The 15,706-nt window shown below is 42.3% G+C and overlaps 1 protein-coding gene across 2 annotated transcripts in view; it reads left to right on the top strand.

The window, feature by feature from the left end:
* Positions 1 to 2,202: 2,202 nt before the first annotated feature.
* Usp53 (ubiquitin specific peptidase 53) overlaps positions 2,203 to 15,706 on the top strand; it is a 51,590-nt gene continuing 38,086 nt past the window's right edge. The window contains exon 1 of one of the 2 annotated variants that reach the window (XM_021196362.2): positions 2,203 to 2,437. The gene's annotated coding sequence lies outside the window, so the exon portion shown is untranslated. The remainder of the gene's footprint in view (positions 2,438 to 15,706) is intronic. The other variant, XM_029537779.1, reaches the window with a different exon arrangement.

Raw genomic sequence — 15,706 nt, 5'->3', positions numbered from 1 at the left:
GGAGATATACTTGAGGTTCAAGGCGAGGGGCTGAAGGTCCTATTGACCTAGGTGGGAGAAATAGGGAGGTTTTTGGATGGGAACAGCAAATTGTTAGCTTGTGGCTTTGCTTCCCAAGGTACTGGTATAAAAAGGCTATGAGACATACACTCCCTGCTGGTGTGATAATAACCAGCAGCCCTCCCATATCTGTCTCTTGTATCTTTTCCCTATCTTTCCTATAATTCGCCTCACTCCCCAGAGGACTGTTTTGACTTCATAGCGGCCAGACTGGTACACTCAACTATGCCCTAGAACTTCAGTGAAAAAAAAAAGTAAAGTTCCTGCTCTCTAGGGCTTAGTTAATGTGCAATTACTTGTCAAACCTCCCCATGAATGTTTTTATAGGTAAAAGACTTCGCCTAGCATCTAATTTTGCCTCAATCTTTTAGCTGCCTTTTCTCCATGTTGCATTTCACCTTACCCCACGCCATCAGCCATGACTTACCACACCTATAGCTATTAATGACTTCCAGGAACTATTGGATCCCAGCTCCTCTGGACAGAATGTTGCTACTCCTACCAGTCATCGGAGGCAGGAATTAAGCCACAGGGCAGTACATTCCTCAGTCTGAGTTATAATCAATCCCTAATAGAAAGAGGTATGCTGGTACCAGGAAGTGCACCTGGACTTCACCTAGATGATCTAGTGTATTCTCTGAAACACCGATGCTACTCCCTTTTACGATCCCCTAACCAATGAGGTGAAGATTGTTCCTTCATAATTTAGGTCTGTTCACCCAGGGACTGTTTGAATCTAACCCCAACCAACATACACCTCACAGCAAGGAACAGTAATTCTAAGAGTTAATACAACCACATTGTAACTTCCTAACTACCATTTTTCTGGGGGAACGAGGCGTTCAGATCTTGTTATGTCAAGAGTAGGATATTAACATAACTAGACCTGGACTGCTTGTTCCTAGGACTATTTTAGGACATATTTAAGGCCCTTGTGTAAAATACATCTGAGAATACACAATATAGCTGAAGGGTTATGTCCATGGTGGGGAAGATGTGACAGAGGATATATTAAACAACACCTCAAAACAGTGCTTCAGAGAGGTAGCTGCAGAACCAGGAGGAAATAGTATGGAGCCAATTCTTTAAATTCCTAAGAGCTGGTTTCTCCGGTTCCTTCCCCTTGAGGTTTTAATGTTGAGGACAGCGTCTATAGCTTCATGTTACTTCTTTTATGCGGTACATAATTCTCACTGATCCAGTCTCAAGCACAATAACCTCACTGCATATCACCCATCAGCTTGTAGGGTCTCCCTCATGCGATTTCCTCAGGTAAACTGGAGAGTCCCCTTTGAGTTTCTCTAACTTTTTTTGTTTGTTTGTTTTGTTTTTCTCGAGACAGGGTTTCTCTGCATAGCTCTGGCTGTCCTGGGATTCACTCTGTAGACCAGGCTGGCCTCGAACTCAGAAATCTGCCTGCCTCTGCCTCCCGAGTGCTGGGATTTCAACTTTTATGACTATGTTCTACTCATGCCAGCTGTGGAAATGTCTTCCAAACCTACATCTACCTTTTTGAGTCATCTTAATCGTCAGCCAGTTTTTTTTTTTCTTTGTTTTGTTTTTCCTTTTCATTATCACCCCAAAGGCTAGCCTGGTTCGCAGCAGGAGCCTGCAACTCAAAACCTGCTCCAAATCGCGGAGACGATGCTGCCAAAATTTCTGACATACTAAGTGGGTCAGCACGGTGATGAAGACGTTCGTTTTATTAGTGGTCAAGAAAGCCCCACTTAGGGAAAATACATTCGCGCCAAAGGTCACCATCCAACTGCCAAATGGCTGAACCACAGATCCCCGGTCAGATCCCCGCGTATCCGCACTCAGACTGCAAAGCCGCCGACCAAGGCGGAGGGCATCAGGACGACCGCGTCTGCCGTGGAAACCCGCCGCAGTCCCCAACCCACCACGCAGCAGCTCGCCGACCCGCCACGTCCCGACTCACAGCCCGCCCCGCGCGCCACCCCCGCGTCGGGGGAGAAGCCCGAGCCCTGCTCTCGCGGGATCTTGCGCCTCGCACAAGCCCGCGGAAAGGGAGCAGAGCATCACCCGCGGGAAAGCCGGGAACTCACGTGCGGGGGCGGGGCGGGGCGGGGCAAAACGAGGAGGCGGGCCCGGCGCAAGGGGGCGGAGCGTCCTGACGCGAGAGAGGGCGGGATCCAGAGACCTGTTGATTGCAGGTGTCACTGCCCAGACCGGCCCCTGGATCTTGGGCGTGCGCGCATGCTCTGCGCGGGGCTGGAGGCTGCGAGCCGCGGTGTGGCCGTCTGTCCCTGTGGCGTGTCGGTTCGGCTGTCACGACGTTGTGGGTGTCGGCGCGAGGCGGAGCCGGGCCAGTGGGACTGGAAGGGCTACGGCGCCGCGCCGGGAGGTAGTGCTTGGGGTGAGTCTCGGGAACCCCCGCTGGGCAGAGGACGGAGGACTCTTGGTCCCCACGGCCTGGCCCCGCTCGGGCGTGCTAACCCGGGTGGCCGTAGGCTGAGGGCGGGATCGGGCCGGGTCGGGATGCGCTGGCCAGGCTCCTGCGGCTCCCGGTGCAGCCCCACAGCCGGGCGCCCGAGCACTCAGCCTTCACCAGGGCTCCAGGCTGATTGGCGTCCCTCTTTGGCGGAGCAGACTGGATTGGATGTGATAGAATCTTGGCTTGGTTGGGTTCTCAGTAGCTGGACAGACGGACTGAGTTAATGTTTAGCTTCTAAACGACGGTTTACGGTACAATTACCAAACTACTCGCCGGCGGCGCGGGGGAACAGGAAGTGCCTGCGCAGGTGTCACCGGGAGGATGGAAAGCCCTGGCATCAGAGCCTGTTTTGAGGTTTTGTTATTCTCCCGGGGTTTGCTTTCTCCGTGCAGAGCCCGATAATGCTTGCAAAAACGTACTGCACGTCCTTATCTGCTTGCTGTCTTCCATAGCTGGAAACATATTCTTTCCTCCAAAGATATTTTCAAGGCTACTTTTAAGGAACATGGGCTGTAAACTTGAGTTCTTTGTGATGAGCCCTGGAGCGTTTAAGACAAGGCACGCTGATTTTCACCTTTAAAAGGTGGAGCCAGTGCTGACACGAAGTTATGATAGAATGGATTGGTGACAATGATAACTTGTCGGTTTTATTTTCTGTTGTTTTCAATTCTGGGTCGGTGATGGTCGAGGCAGAGAGCCTTCATCCTATTCTGTTAAAGAGAAAAGGAAAAAAATAGTGAAGAAAGTAATGTGTGATTTATCTGCTATTGTCAGAAGAATTCCTAATAGATTTTCTACAGGTGAGAGCTGTATGGAAAATAAGGTTTTTGACTTATCTTTTAGAGACTTTTAAAATGAGCTCCTTTGGACAACTTGCTATAAACTTACAGAAGTGTTTTATTTAGTTTGTAAATCGAATCAATGTATTAAGTATTTTTCCCAAAGGATAAAAAAACAAGAGCCCCCCCCAACAAGCCTTTTCCTTAGGATTTTTTTATTCATAAAGTTGTCTGTCGAACTCATGATACTTGACACTAACAGTTCATTACTTTAAAGACATCACTTTTTTTTTCTTTTTTTCCCCCACCCCCCATCACTTTTTTTTTTTAAATAAAACGTTTCCATTTTAGTGGTAGGACACATTTTCTACTTATTCTTTAGTAAGATAGCAACCCCCCCACACACACACAATGCCCTTACAGTTTCACTATGAACTCTGATTCAAGATATTTTTTATAGTTTACTTTCAAAAGTTTATTTTCACTGTGTAGTGTCGTGAAATGGCAGTTTTTGGTGTACAATGGCTTGGAAGTTTGTTTTAATAGGATAAAGTTTAAAAATGAAAAGAAATTTGATCTATTTTAAGGGGTGATGTGCACTTTTAGACGCTAACTTCAGTTGCTCCATTATGTTGGAAGTCTGTAGTTGTAGAAGGAATGAATCAAGGATGTTGCTTGACTCTACAACTTTCTGAAAATACGTCTTATCTCCATACAGTGATCGTTGAAGTTAGCTGGCAACGGTGAGTTACTAAGATACTAAGCTGACTTGTTATTTCACAGCTTTAACTATAAGGTATGACCTAATTACAGACCCTAACGACACTCTACAGAAAGCTTGGTAGCTTATATATTGCACATGCCAACATTTTGAACATAGTGCACTATGGTATGAAACTCTTCCTGAGATTTTGTGTTACGGATAGATGTGTGCTGTTTTGTGGCGTCCTGGAAAAGCAGGGTAGACGTTAGTGATGATACACATGTAGTATTGGTATGGTAGATTATTAACTTTGTGTTGCAATGATTATTCAAATGCTCGTTTACAATGTATGTGTATTATAGAAACAAGAAACAGGTGTAACTACTCTACCATACATAAAAAAAAAAAAAAACTTTGCAAGTTCTTGGAATTTTAAATAACTTTATATACCACTCTAATCTTGGCAAGTCATTGAGTTCTTTTTTTTTTTTTTTTTTTATAAGAATCACACACACACACACACACACACACACAGGTATTTGTATACCAATTTCTTAGTGGTCCATGATCAAAACTGTAGTGTTTGCCTATAATTTTATTTATGTTCTTGGTTGTCTTCCTGTGTAGCCTCGGCTAACCTCCAGTTTGTAATCCTCCTCCTTCAGTCTCCCAAGCACCGAGTTTATAGGTGTGCTATAGAAGGCTTAGAATTACATCTTAATATAATTGCTTTTCTGTGTGGCTGATTTTTTTTTTTGTAACATTTTTCTTTTTAAAAAATGCTGTCAGAGGAGTCTATATTAGGCCACAGGAAGAGTCCATGGGGCTCAAATTGCCTCATGTATTCATATTTGTAATCTGGAAAGTAAAATGTTATATAAACCTTCACTGTCCTACCTTTCAAAGCTTTGCATGTGCCAGTGTGTGTGTGTGTGTGTGTGTGTGTGTGTTTTGATGCTGGTCATTGAACTAGGTCATGGGCCTTGCCCATAGTAGGCCAGTGCTATGACCACAGAGCTATAAGAACCTCAGCCCTATCTTTAATTAGTAAATACTTACCTGAGATAACATGACATCTTTGTGGTAGTATGAAGTTTATCATATTGAATACTAAAGAAAGAATTAAAGGTGGGGAAAGTTTTTTTTTTTTTTAAAGATTTATTTATTTATTATATGTAAGTACACTGTAGCTGTCTTCAGACACTCCAGAAGAGGGCGTCAGATCTTGTTATGGATGGTTATGAGCCACCATGTGGTTGCTGGGATTTGAACTCCAGACCTTTGGAAGAGCAGTTGGGTGTTCTTACCCACTGAGCCATCTCACCAGCCCAAGGTGGGGAAAGTTTTATGGAACATTGTTGGATTTTTGTTGTTTTTTTCTTGTTGGATGGGTAGTTTGCCTATATGTCTGTACCATCTGTATGCCTGCTATCCACAGAGGCCAGAAGCAGATCAGCTGAGACTGGAGTTCCAGACAGTTCTGCACCGCCCTGCAGGTGCTGGGAATCAAATGTAGATCCTCGGGGAAAGTAACAACCATTCTTAACTCCTCAGCCATCTCTAGTCCCAAGAATACTGTTCCTAACTTAGCATTTGAGTTTTTCTGGGTTAGTAGGTTTTTCTTAGTAAACCTTTTCTAACATATTCTGTGTACTAGATACTGGAGATTCAAATATTAGTAAAGTGTTGATCATATCAGAAAAATTTCTTTTTTTTGGGGGGGGGTCACGTTTTGAGACAAAATTTTTGTATAATTCAGTATGCTCTGGAATTCGCTGTGTAGCCAAAGCTGGCCTCAAACCCAATGCTTTAGCCTTCTTAGTGCTGAGTTAGGAATGAGCAACCACTTCCAGCTGTGAATTCTTCCTCCTCTAAGCTTCACTTCTGGCTAATCTGAACCATGACCACCACCCCTACATTGAGTTTCCAAAGGTGAAAGGGTGGTAGACTGTTTCTTTCTCTTACACTCTGCCTTTTGTAAGATTCTACTTCTCTTCCCTTTCTCCTATCAATTTCCATCCACACCATACTGATGAAGTCGCTTCTGATTTGACAGAGGATGGTGGGTTACTTCATCCTGATACATCTCGAGAGCTGCACTGTGTTGCTATAGACTACAGACAGTATAACTAAGGAATCTGAAAATAGATAAGCCATCACCTTAAGATTAAGATGACTGCTGAGAAGACCGGAGATGCTAAGGCAAACTGGGAGCATTTCAGGAACTAAAGACATGAGCAATAGCAAGATCCCCCTTCTATGACTTTCTCTGGATAGTTCCAGGCTAGCTGTGAGTTCAACTGGACATGTTTGTAGAGGTCAGCGTCATATTTCAATGTCAAAAGGATGAACTCTTATAGGTAGTCTTTGTTAGGAACACTTGTTATTTAGAATTTCACCTTTCCCTCTCAGATTCATCCATAAATATAGAAGATGCTTGGGATTTGCTTTACATTTCCAGAGAATTGAGTGGAGGAGATAGTAAACAAGACATCCAATAGGTCAATTACATAGTGGTTTAGAAGGTAAAAAGTGCCAAGGGGAGTTGGGAAGGTAAGGTGGAGGTCATGATGGCTTGCAACTTTAATTTTAGGCTACATTTAGAAGGTGAGGCTTTGGAGAGAACAGAAGTCAAAGACAGGAGGATCAGGGGAAACGTTAGGGAATCCAGGACGGGGTGCCACTGCTAAGGCTCTCAAGAGTAGGGATTCGCTTGATATATGTTTGAGAATGGTAAGGAATCAGTATGCTGGAATGTGAAAAGGCAAAGATCAGGTGGCTAGTAGTGAGGTTAGTGGGTAGGTATAGTTAGAGAGTTGCTGAAGTGTGAATGTTTGTGAACCCTTAAAATGGCTAAGTTGATACATAATCCCCAGTGCAGTAGTGTTAACAGGTGAGGTTTGGGGGAGGTCGTTAGGTTGTGACAGCAAAACCTTCATGAATGAAAAGGCTACAGTAATCATGCTCATCTCTCTCCCATGCATGGATACCAGAAGGCACCATTTTTGAAAAAAGTAAGCTCTCGCCAGCCACTGTTACCTTAGTGTTCCCAGCCTTCAGAACTGTGAGAGATGGGTTTTTTTAATTACTTATAATATCTAAACATGGGCATTTGTGTAATAGATAAAGCAAACAAAAAATAGATAGAAAATCTAAAAACTTGATAAGTTAGATTTCATCAGAACTTAATTCTTCAAAATTAAAGAATTCTTAAAGGTCAGTAAGGCATACAGTAAGATTGTGACCAGAAGACTGAACCTAATTTCTTTTTCTTTCTTTCTTTCTTTTTTTTTAAGATTTATTTATTTTATGTGAGTATGCTGTTGCTTTCTTCAGAAAGCACCAGAAGAGGGCATCTAATCCCATGATAGATGCTGTGAATTCTCAGCATCCCATGTGGTTGCTGGGAATTGAACTAAAGACCTTTGGAAGAGCAGTCAGTGCTCTTAACCACTGAGCCATCTGTCCAGCCCCTTGAATGTAACTTCTTTTCTGAGAGGTATAAAGGCATGTGAAAAGCAGCTGAGCATCACTAGTTCTAGAAATGTGTGTTTCAGCCGCATACCAACAGTACAGACCACAGCATCTCTAAATAGAAGAGATTGAGGCAACAATTGTTGGTGAAGACCTGGTGCACCTGAAGCTATTGCTCTCAAATGCAAGTGTTTGAAAGCTTACAATGCACTTGGTGGGGTTTTTTGTTGTTGTTGTTGTTGTTGTTGTTGTTGTTGTTTTTTTAATGAAGTGAAACATAAGCAATCATACATCCCAGTAATCCACTCAATATATTCCCAAGAGAAATGGGGGGAAAACCTAGACTACAGAAAGAGGTGTACTCAAATGTTCATGCTTATTTACAATAACCATAAGTTGGAAACACTACAGAAATATAAATTTGGGTGTGTTACTTTACAACAACACAACTTGCTGAGTTGTGTAGTAAGTTGATGAAACTTAAAAGCATTCTTCCAAGAGAAATAAACATTATATGATTTCATTTGTGTGAAATTCTAGAAAATTGAAATTCTGGGAACAAAAGCAGAAACATGTTTGTTTTAGTTGGGTATTCTAGTTCTCTGTTACAGTGTAACAAGTTACCACAAGTTTAGCAACTTAAAATAATTCCTGTTAATTGTTTTATAGTTTCATAATTTTAGTGAGCCAATCCAGATGGGCTCAACAAGGTCTCTGTCATTGGTTTCCCAAGGCCGAGGTCAGAGTGTCAAATGGTGGGTAGGTTAAATGGTGGGTAAGTTTCTGGCTGGCAGAGTCCTCAGCGAAGAATCTGCTAACAGGCAGATTCTTTTCCTTGTAGGACTAAAATCTCAATTCTCTGGTCCTAAAAACTGCCCACACTCCTCATGTGGACTCCATCCTTGTTACCCTGCTGGGGTGAAATCTGTCCACCTTCTCCCTATGAGCTGAAGAAAGCTTTCCTTGCTTTTAAAGACTTCTGTCGTTAGGTTGCACCCCCCCCCCAAAAAAAAAATCTGTCACCATCTGTGTCAGAAAACATAGATGCCATCAGTGGATTGTATCTTGCCTATCTTCAGGTTTTGGACAGTGGGGTGTAAAGTATGTGTATGTGTAGGCGTGCATATTATTCTACTTCTTTCTATACTGAAAAGAAAAGGTGATGACTGTAAAAAGGCTCTAGAGAACTTTCGGGAGATCGGAGACAGTTGGCTGTGGTAGTAATTACAAGTCAAAACTCATTCAGCTGTACATTAGAGGAATGAATTTTGTTGAATAACCATGACTCTGAAAAGCAGGCTAGTTTTTAAATCCTTGATGTAAAAATACAGATAGTGAAAATAAATTGATGCTAGTATCTCCTAAACTGTTTAATTTTTTTCTTATTGAATATTGACTAACCACAATATAAGCAGAAGAGAAAACTAGAGTAAGAAATCCATAGTAGTGTGTATAATGACATTAAGATTAATAACATGAAGAGTTAATGGCCAGTCCAGCCTAGGCCTTTGAGGTTTGGAGTCCCTATAGTTTGCCTTGTTTTTTTGCTGCTCAGCGGTTGGAACTGGAGATAGAAAAGCAGGACAGTGTGAGCCTTCATCCTTGGTTTTACATCTGACTTCCTCTATTCGTCCCCTCATCAGTGAGACATCTCCCCTTCCCTAGGACCATTGGGTTTTTCCACACATTCCTGGACCAGCCTTCTGATCTACTGCTCTCATGCACTGAGCTCACTTACCCACCCAGCATTAGTCTATCACTGAACGTGCATCTATTATAAAGAGCCACTTACCTCAGGCTGCAGCACAGTCTGCTGTGAACTTTGCCAGTCTAATGGGTATATACTATTAGGTTTTAGCTGCGTATTTCAAGGTTGAAGTGTTTGAGAGCCATTTAGTCTTCTCTGTCTGTTGATTTGCCATCTTAGCGTATTTTTTGCTTGTGTAACTTGTCTTGGTTTTAGCCTTTGTGTGCCAGTCATTCCCTGTTAGTTTTAGTTCTTGCAACTTTGTCTCATTTCTATTTGAAGAAAATTGTTTTTTAATTTTTAAGACCTTTGAATCCTCCTGATTTTATTCAGTCTTGTTTTCTGTTGCACCCAGACCTTTGCATTTTAGCAGTTTCTTTAAAGCTGGATGTGTATTGCTTTGTCACTGAGTTCTATATCTTAACCTCACTTTTTTTTTTTTTTAATTTTAAGTTTTGGTTTGTTGTTTGCTTCTAATTCCTACAACAGTTTGGTATTCCTATGACAGTTTGATACTGAATTTAGAGATACCCTTTACTCTTACATGATCCTAACAGTACTGCATTAAATTTCTTTAGGTTAAGTTTCCTTGCTTATCCTTTTGCATTGTGAACACATGTACATAGATAACTTTATAAGTTATATAAATGTGACTAGTACAATTCACAGTTACTTTTGGCACAGTTTTTCCCTCCTTGTCGGCAGGTTGGTTGAGTGGCCTTGTTTCAAATACAAAGGAAATTGCTTGGATGTATAAATCATACATGTTCCCATAGTTCATTGCTTTACACCAAATGGGATCATTGTTACATAAAAACACTGTTGCTTTTTTCCCTTTAATTTGATTCCAAGGTGTCTCTGGAGAGTGGCTGTAAACAAGCCCTGCCCTGACAGGGCTTTAAGTGATTTGGGTCATGGGTTCTTATGCATTTTTCATGATGTTTTTATTCTGCCATACAACCCAGTGCCTAAGCACCCAGGACCTGTGTGTGATTAAATGTCCTTTCTCTTGGAAGTTACGTACAGTGATGCACACTTGTGGTCCTTACTCAAATTGTGTTCAGTTTGAGATAGCAGTTTTCTCCTAGAGCTCTTAACAGGGAAACAAGTCAGGTTTGAGTATGTTTAGCCAGGGAGACAAAGGAGACATCTCACCACAGACTCAGAGAGAGGGCTGGGCCAGCAGGAGGGAAAGATACCCCTCATGAGTGAGGAACAAGAAGGGGAGGACCAGTGTATTCAAACCTTGAGTGGAGTTCAGGATGCTATCTAGTGGTGTGTCCAACAGAGTTCCTCCAGGGTTTTGGGAGCAGCCTGCCACAAGTTCCATAGAGTCACATAGCTGAGAAGTGGGTGCTCGACTTAGCTGCTCCGTCCTTTCAGAATGTGAGGCGTGAGCAAGTCAAATGCATTAGATCTACCCTCACCATAAGAAAGTGGTCAGCAGGAGGCAGTGTATAGGACAGTCAAGGACTTGTATTTACTATACTGACAATGTGGGAGAAGGTTAGAGAACTGGAGCTGTGGAGTGTAAACAAGCCACACCTCTCATAATGAAAGAGCCTCTGCAAATACCTTGTTAGGCCAGTGTGTCTCTGCTAATGGTGCATGCTTTGTTTCCTTCATGATTTACTGCTGGAACCCAATACACATAGACAAAGTAATGCTTTTATTCTGCAGTGTTCAGCTCTCAGTGTTGGGTTTGAAGTGTGTGTGTGTGTGTGTGTGTGTGTGTGTGTGTGTGTGTGTGTGTGTGTTTAACCTATCAACAATAAAAGAAAGTACCACTTCTCTTTTAAATCTACCAACAATACTACTTTTAAATTTTCTGTACTGCTGCATCATTGGGAACACTCTCTAAAGTTTCAGAGTAGGTCTCAGGACTCATGAGTAGTCTTATTCATTGTAGTCTTGTGGCAGTGAAAACCAGAAAGCAAAGTAAGCACGGTTGAGCTGAGGTTTCAGGGCCTCCTGCCCGTGAGCTTACGCAGGACTCTGCTTCCTCCAGTAGAGACTTAACGGTGGTGTGAAGATGTTGTCTGCCAGGACGCACACTGAAGACTGTGGCGTACATTTTTTGTTGGAGGATGGTTACATAGTCGTTCTCTACAGAGAATGCACCAAAATTCCAGAAGGCAATAAACATACAAGTCACATTGTCGGCAGCTTAGTGCATTCTCGCTCCAGTAAGCAAGAGGGGAAGAAGCCCCCGAGCTCTTGAAGGCCAGCCTTCCAAACAGACCAGAGAAAGCCAGACTGCCAGTGTAGGTTCTCCTTTTGAAGTGTAAGACATGTATGGTCGAATTCCATATATAAAGTACATGCCAGTAGTTCTTAGTTACTCACACAAGTGTATATCCATCACTGTGATTTTGGAGTATTTTATCACCAAGAAAAAAGAAAAACAACCTTGTACCCCTTAGCTGCCACCCCTTTCCAAACCCCACCCGCACCCCCAGACCTTACCTTCTCCAGTCCTAAGCAACCCCTGTTGTACTGTGTGAACAGAATCACAGTATGCAGCCTTCCCTGTAGCATGTAACCATTTCTTCTTGTGGTGACTGATGTTCCATTGTATGGCCACACACATTTTGTTTATCCATCTATCCATCAGTCTGTGGAATTTGGATTATTTCCACTTCTTGGCTATTATGAACAGTGTTACTTCTTTTCAACATAGCCTCCCCAATGCTTTCTAAAGCATCAATATAGACTCCCATTGACATAAGCTCCACTTTTCGTTCTTTTGACACACTTTTGCTTATTAAGTTTTAGAAGCTGAAGTCTTATGTTATATTGGTCTGAGGCTTAAAATACTTGGACATGAAGATTATGTTTCCTTCATTTGGGGGCTATTTTGTAGTTTATTTTCCTGTGGCCTGTGGAAATAATGGTTCTTTGAAGATTGGGCAATATTTGACTTTCCGTCCAGTTCTGGTGCCACTGTCAGTGGGAGAATGCTTATCTCTTTTCTGTCTTCCCCTCACCTACTGAGTAGTCTTCTTGTTTATACTTTTGCTTGAATTACGTTTAGGACTGTATTTTCCTGTGTCTGGACCTTTAGATTTTTAGAATTTTTTTTTTAAACAATGTTTTCACTGCCTCCATATGGTCTTTTCTCCTATATCAGTTCAATCGGTTTTATATGTCCCTTTTCTTTAATCAGCCCTGTGAAGATTTGTCTGACGTGGTAGCTTTTGCAGAAACTGTTTTATTCATCCTTTCACCTGACAGCTTCTGTTCTACTCGCTTTGTCCTCGTGTTATAGTCGTGTTATATTTGGACTTTACATCATCCATTTTGCTTGTTTTACCTCTCAAGTTGAGCTCTGAAATTCTTACCTCTTTCTAGAGGTATTTACTTTTTCTTTCTAAGAATCATTGATAGAATTTGAGTGCATTCATACCTCTTTTAAATAGTATTTATGGATGTTGTGTGTGTGTGTATTGCTTTTTTAGTACTTTGTTCAAGAACTTAAGAATATTTTAGTAGTACTATGAAAGTTTTGTACAGTACCCTTCCCCCTCAGTTCTTTGTAGATCAATGCCTTCTCTATCCATCTAACATTGTGTTGCTTTTAAGCCCATCAAGACAGATTTGTGTTACCAGATATTCTTGGGTGTGTGGCCTTCCTTCAGTGTGGTCTACTCACCAGGGGCTACATTCTTAGAAGACACTGACTCTCCTAGAAGCCATCAGTTGTCTCAGCTAGGGCTCCTCAGCTAGGGCTGGGACTTCCTGTCCAGCTCTAATCTCCATTTCAGATTTGGTATGGCTTGAGCTTGTAGAGGTCTTGTGTGGGCTGTCTCAAGTACTGTGAGTTCCTATGTGTACCTTCCCTGCGGTGTCCAGACACATTGTTTCCTTAGGTCATAGACTGCCTCTGGTTTTTACACTTTTTTCTACCTCTTCTGCATTGATCCCTAAGCCTCTGGAAGATGGGGTACAATATATCTGTTCCATTTAGGCCTGAGCATTTGGTCTCTGATTTTCTGTACCTTGGCCAGTTGTGGGCCTCTGTGTTAATCCTATCTACTGCAAATTGAAGCTGATAGGTCTTGAGAGATGAATCAATCTGTGGATATAACCTCAATTTTTTTTCCTTTTTTTTTTTGTTTTTTTTTTGTTTTCATTTTATACATTATTGTCAACTAGATAATGCTATGTTATTTGTCTTTCCTCTGCTCTTTCATTTCCTATGATATGGAGGGTTCGACTCATTACCTCTTTTTGGTTCTTTGTTATTTATCTTGCTTGCTTGTTTGCTTGCTTATTTATTTATTTATTTTTATAGCAAGTGGGCATGAGATAGATTGCTTATATATGAACATCTCAGCACACAGTTGTCTGGCAGACGACAACTAGCACGGGAATTGTTGTCTTTATTCCAAGGATCAACCTTGGACTGTCAGGCTTGTTGGCAAGCACCTTTAACCAGTGAGCCATCTCAGTGGCCTGCAGTCTCTCTGTGTTCACTCTTTCCAAGACTCCGGTTATATTCATAAATGAGTCCCAGTTGTGGGAAAGTGAAGCAAGGTGACAGCTCTAATATGTGTGAGAGCTGATTTCAGAGAATAGAGGGGAGGTGGGGGGCTTCAGTAATGAAGTCTGAGAATTTATTCCTGTAAGGAACTTTTTAAAAAAAATAATTCTGGAGCTGGTGAGATGGCTCAGTGGTTAAGAGCACCGACTGCTCTTCCAAAGGTCCTGAGTTCAAATCCCAGTCAACCATATGGTGGCTCACAACCATCCGTAACGAAATCTGATGCCCTCTTCTGGAGTGTCTGGAGACAGCCACAGTGTACTTACATATAATAAATAAATAAATCTTTAAAAAAAATTCTTATCAATGATTCTACTTATCTTTATTTTATGTGCATTGGTGTTTGCTGCATGTGTTAGGTTGTCCCACTCCTGGAACTGTAGTTAAAGACAACCATGAGCTGCCATGTGGGTGCTAGGAATTGAGCCCCGGTCCTCTGGCAGAGAGCTCACTGCTGAACCATTTCTCCCTTAAAAGGAGAAATGGTTACAGGAACAGTGATGTAAAGTAGGCTAGGTAATGGAGGTGAGGGCAGGGACAGAGGTCATGCCTGTTCTCACGTCCACTTCCAGATTTGATGGAAAATCTCCTCTACACCCCAGATGGAACTGGGTAGCTGTTCTTTCCTGTCTTTGTATTGTGTGGATTTAGAGTTCTCTGGAATGGAAAGGTTACAACTATAAATGTCTTTCTTGGGCCGTAATATTTGGCTCTCCATCTCCTAGCTGCTGTCTCCGACCTCCTGTAAGAGCCAGTCACTTTTGGCATCCCCAGGCTTTCTCCATTGTTCATGAGACTAACTTTTTAATCTGTGTTTTCTGTTGGTCTCAGGCAATCCCTGTGAAAGGGTCATTTGACGCCCCCCCTCCCCAAAAGGGGTCATGACCCACATGTGGAGAAACACTGGGCTAGAGGAAAGCAGTCAAGGGCACATACTTGTCTGACATCCTATGTAGGAATGGAAGGCATAGTATTTTAAAGTATCTGTCATTGCCCCTCACAAACCTGAGTTCTTAAAAGGAAATAATTGTTTCACATATTTTATTTCATGGTGTAGAATTGGTGACAATTAAGTTTCGTTGAAAGAATATAATTGTAAAAGGATATTCCATTAAAAAAAAAATAGGGATTTATGGACTGGGGGGGGGGGTGGTGGCTTAGTGATTAAAGGACTTTCTGTGCAAGTGTGAAGACCTAAGTTTGACTCTCCAAAACCCTCATAAAAGTTGAACGTAGAGCACAGGTGTTTGTTTAATCCTAACATTTATACAGAGAGCCGAGAAGCAGAGACAGGGGATTCCCAGGAGCTCCCAGGCCAGCTAGTCTGGTCTGTGTAACAGGAAAACAATGAAGAGGCTTTGTCTTGAACAAGGTAGAAAGCAGAGACCAAGACCAGAGGTTGTCCTCTCCCCACTATGCTGGTGTGGTAGGTGAATGCCCACATTCACACACAAATAAAAATTTAAAATAAAAATTGAACTTTGCTATTGTATTAGTTACTTTCCTATTACTGAGATAAAACACCATGACTCATGCAGCTTTTAGAAGGAAAGATTTATTTGGGGCTTACAGTTCTAGAGGGATAGGCGTTCATCAGCATCATGGCAATGAGCAGCAGCTGAGAGAGATCAAATCTTGATCCATTAGCAGGAGGCAGAGAAAGCTAATTGCGGATAGTATGTGTTGCAGGAATTAAAAAAAGTGTGCCAGCACATTTCCATGCTAGTTCCGGCACTGTTCTCTCAGAGTCACTCTCTCCAGCTTGCCCCTGCTATGCCTGCTGTGTTCCCAGCTCTTGTCGCTTGTCCCTGGAGCCACTAGTTCCCTCTCTGCTAAAATCCCCTGTAATGGGTGCTCCCACATTCCAGTAACTAAATTGAACTGCCAACCTCTCAGTTAAAAAAATCACAGTACCGGGCTGGTGAGATGGCTCAGTGGGTAAGAG

The sequence above is a fragment of the Mus pahari genome, chromosome 4 (assembly GCF_900095145.1).
Source record: "Mus pahari chromosome 4, PAHARI_EIJ_v1.1, whole genome shotgun sequence".
In the NCBI taxonomy this organism is placed as follows: Eukaryota; Metazoa; Chordata; class Mammalia; order Rodentia; family Muridae; genus Mus; species Mus pahari.
The sequence above is the reverse complement of the archived record's forward strand: the minus strand, read 5'-3'. Positions and strand labels throughout refer to the sequence as shown.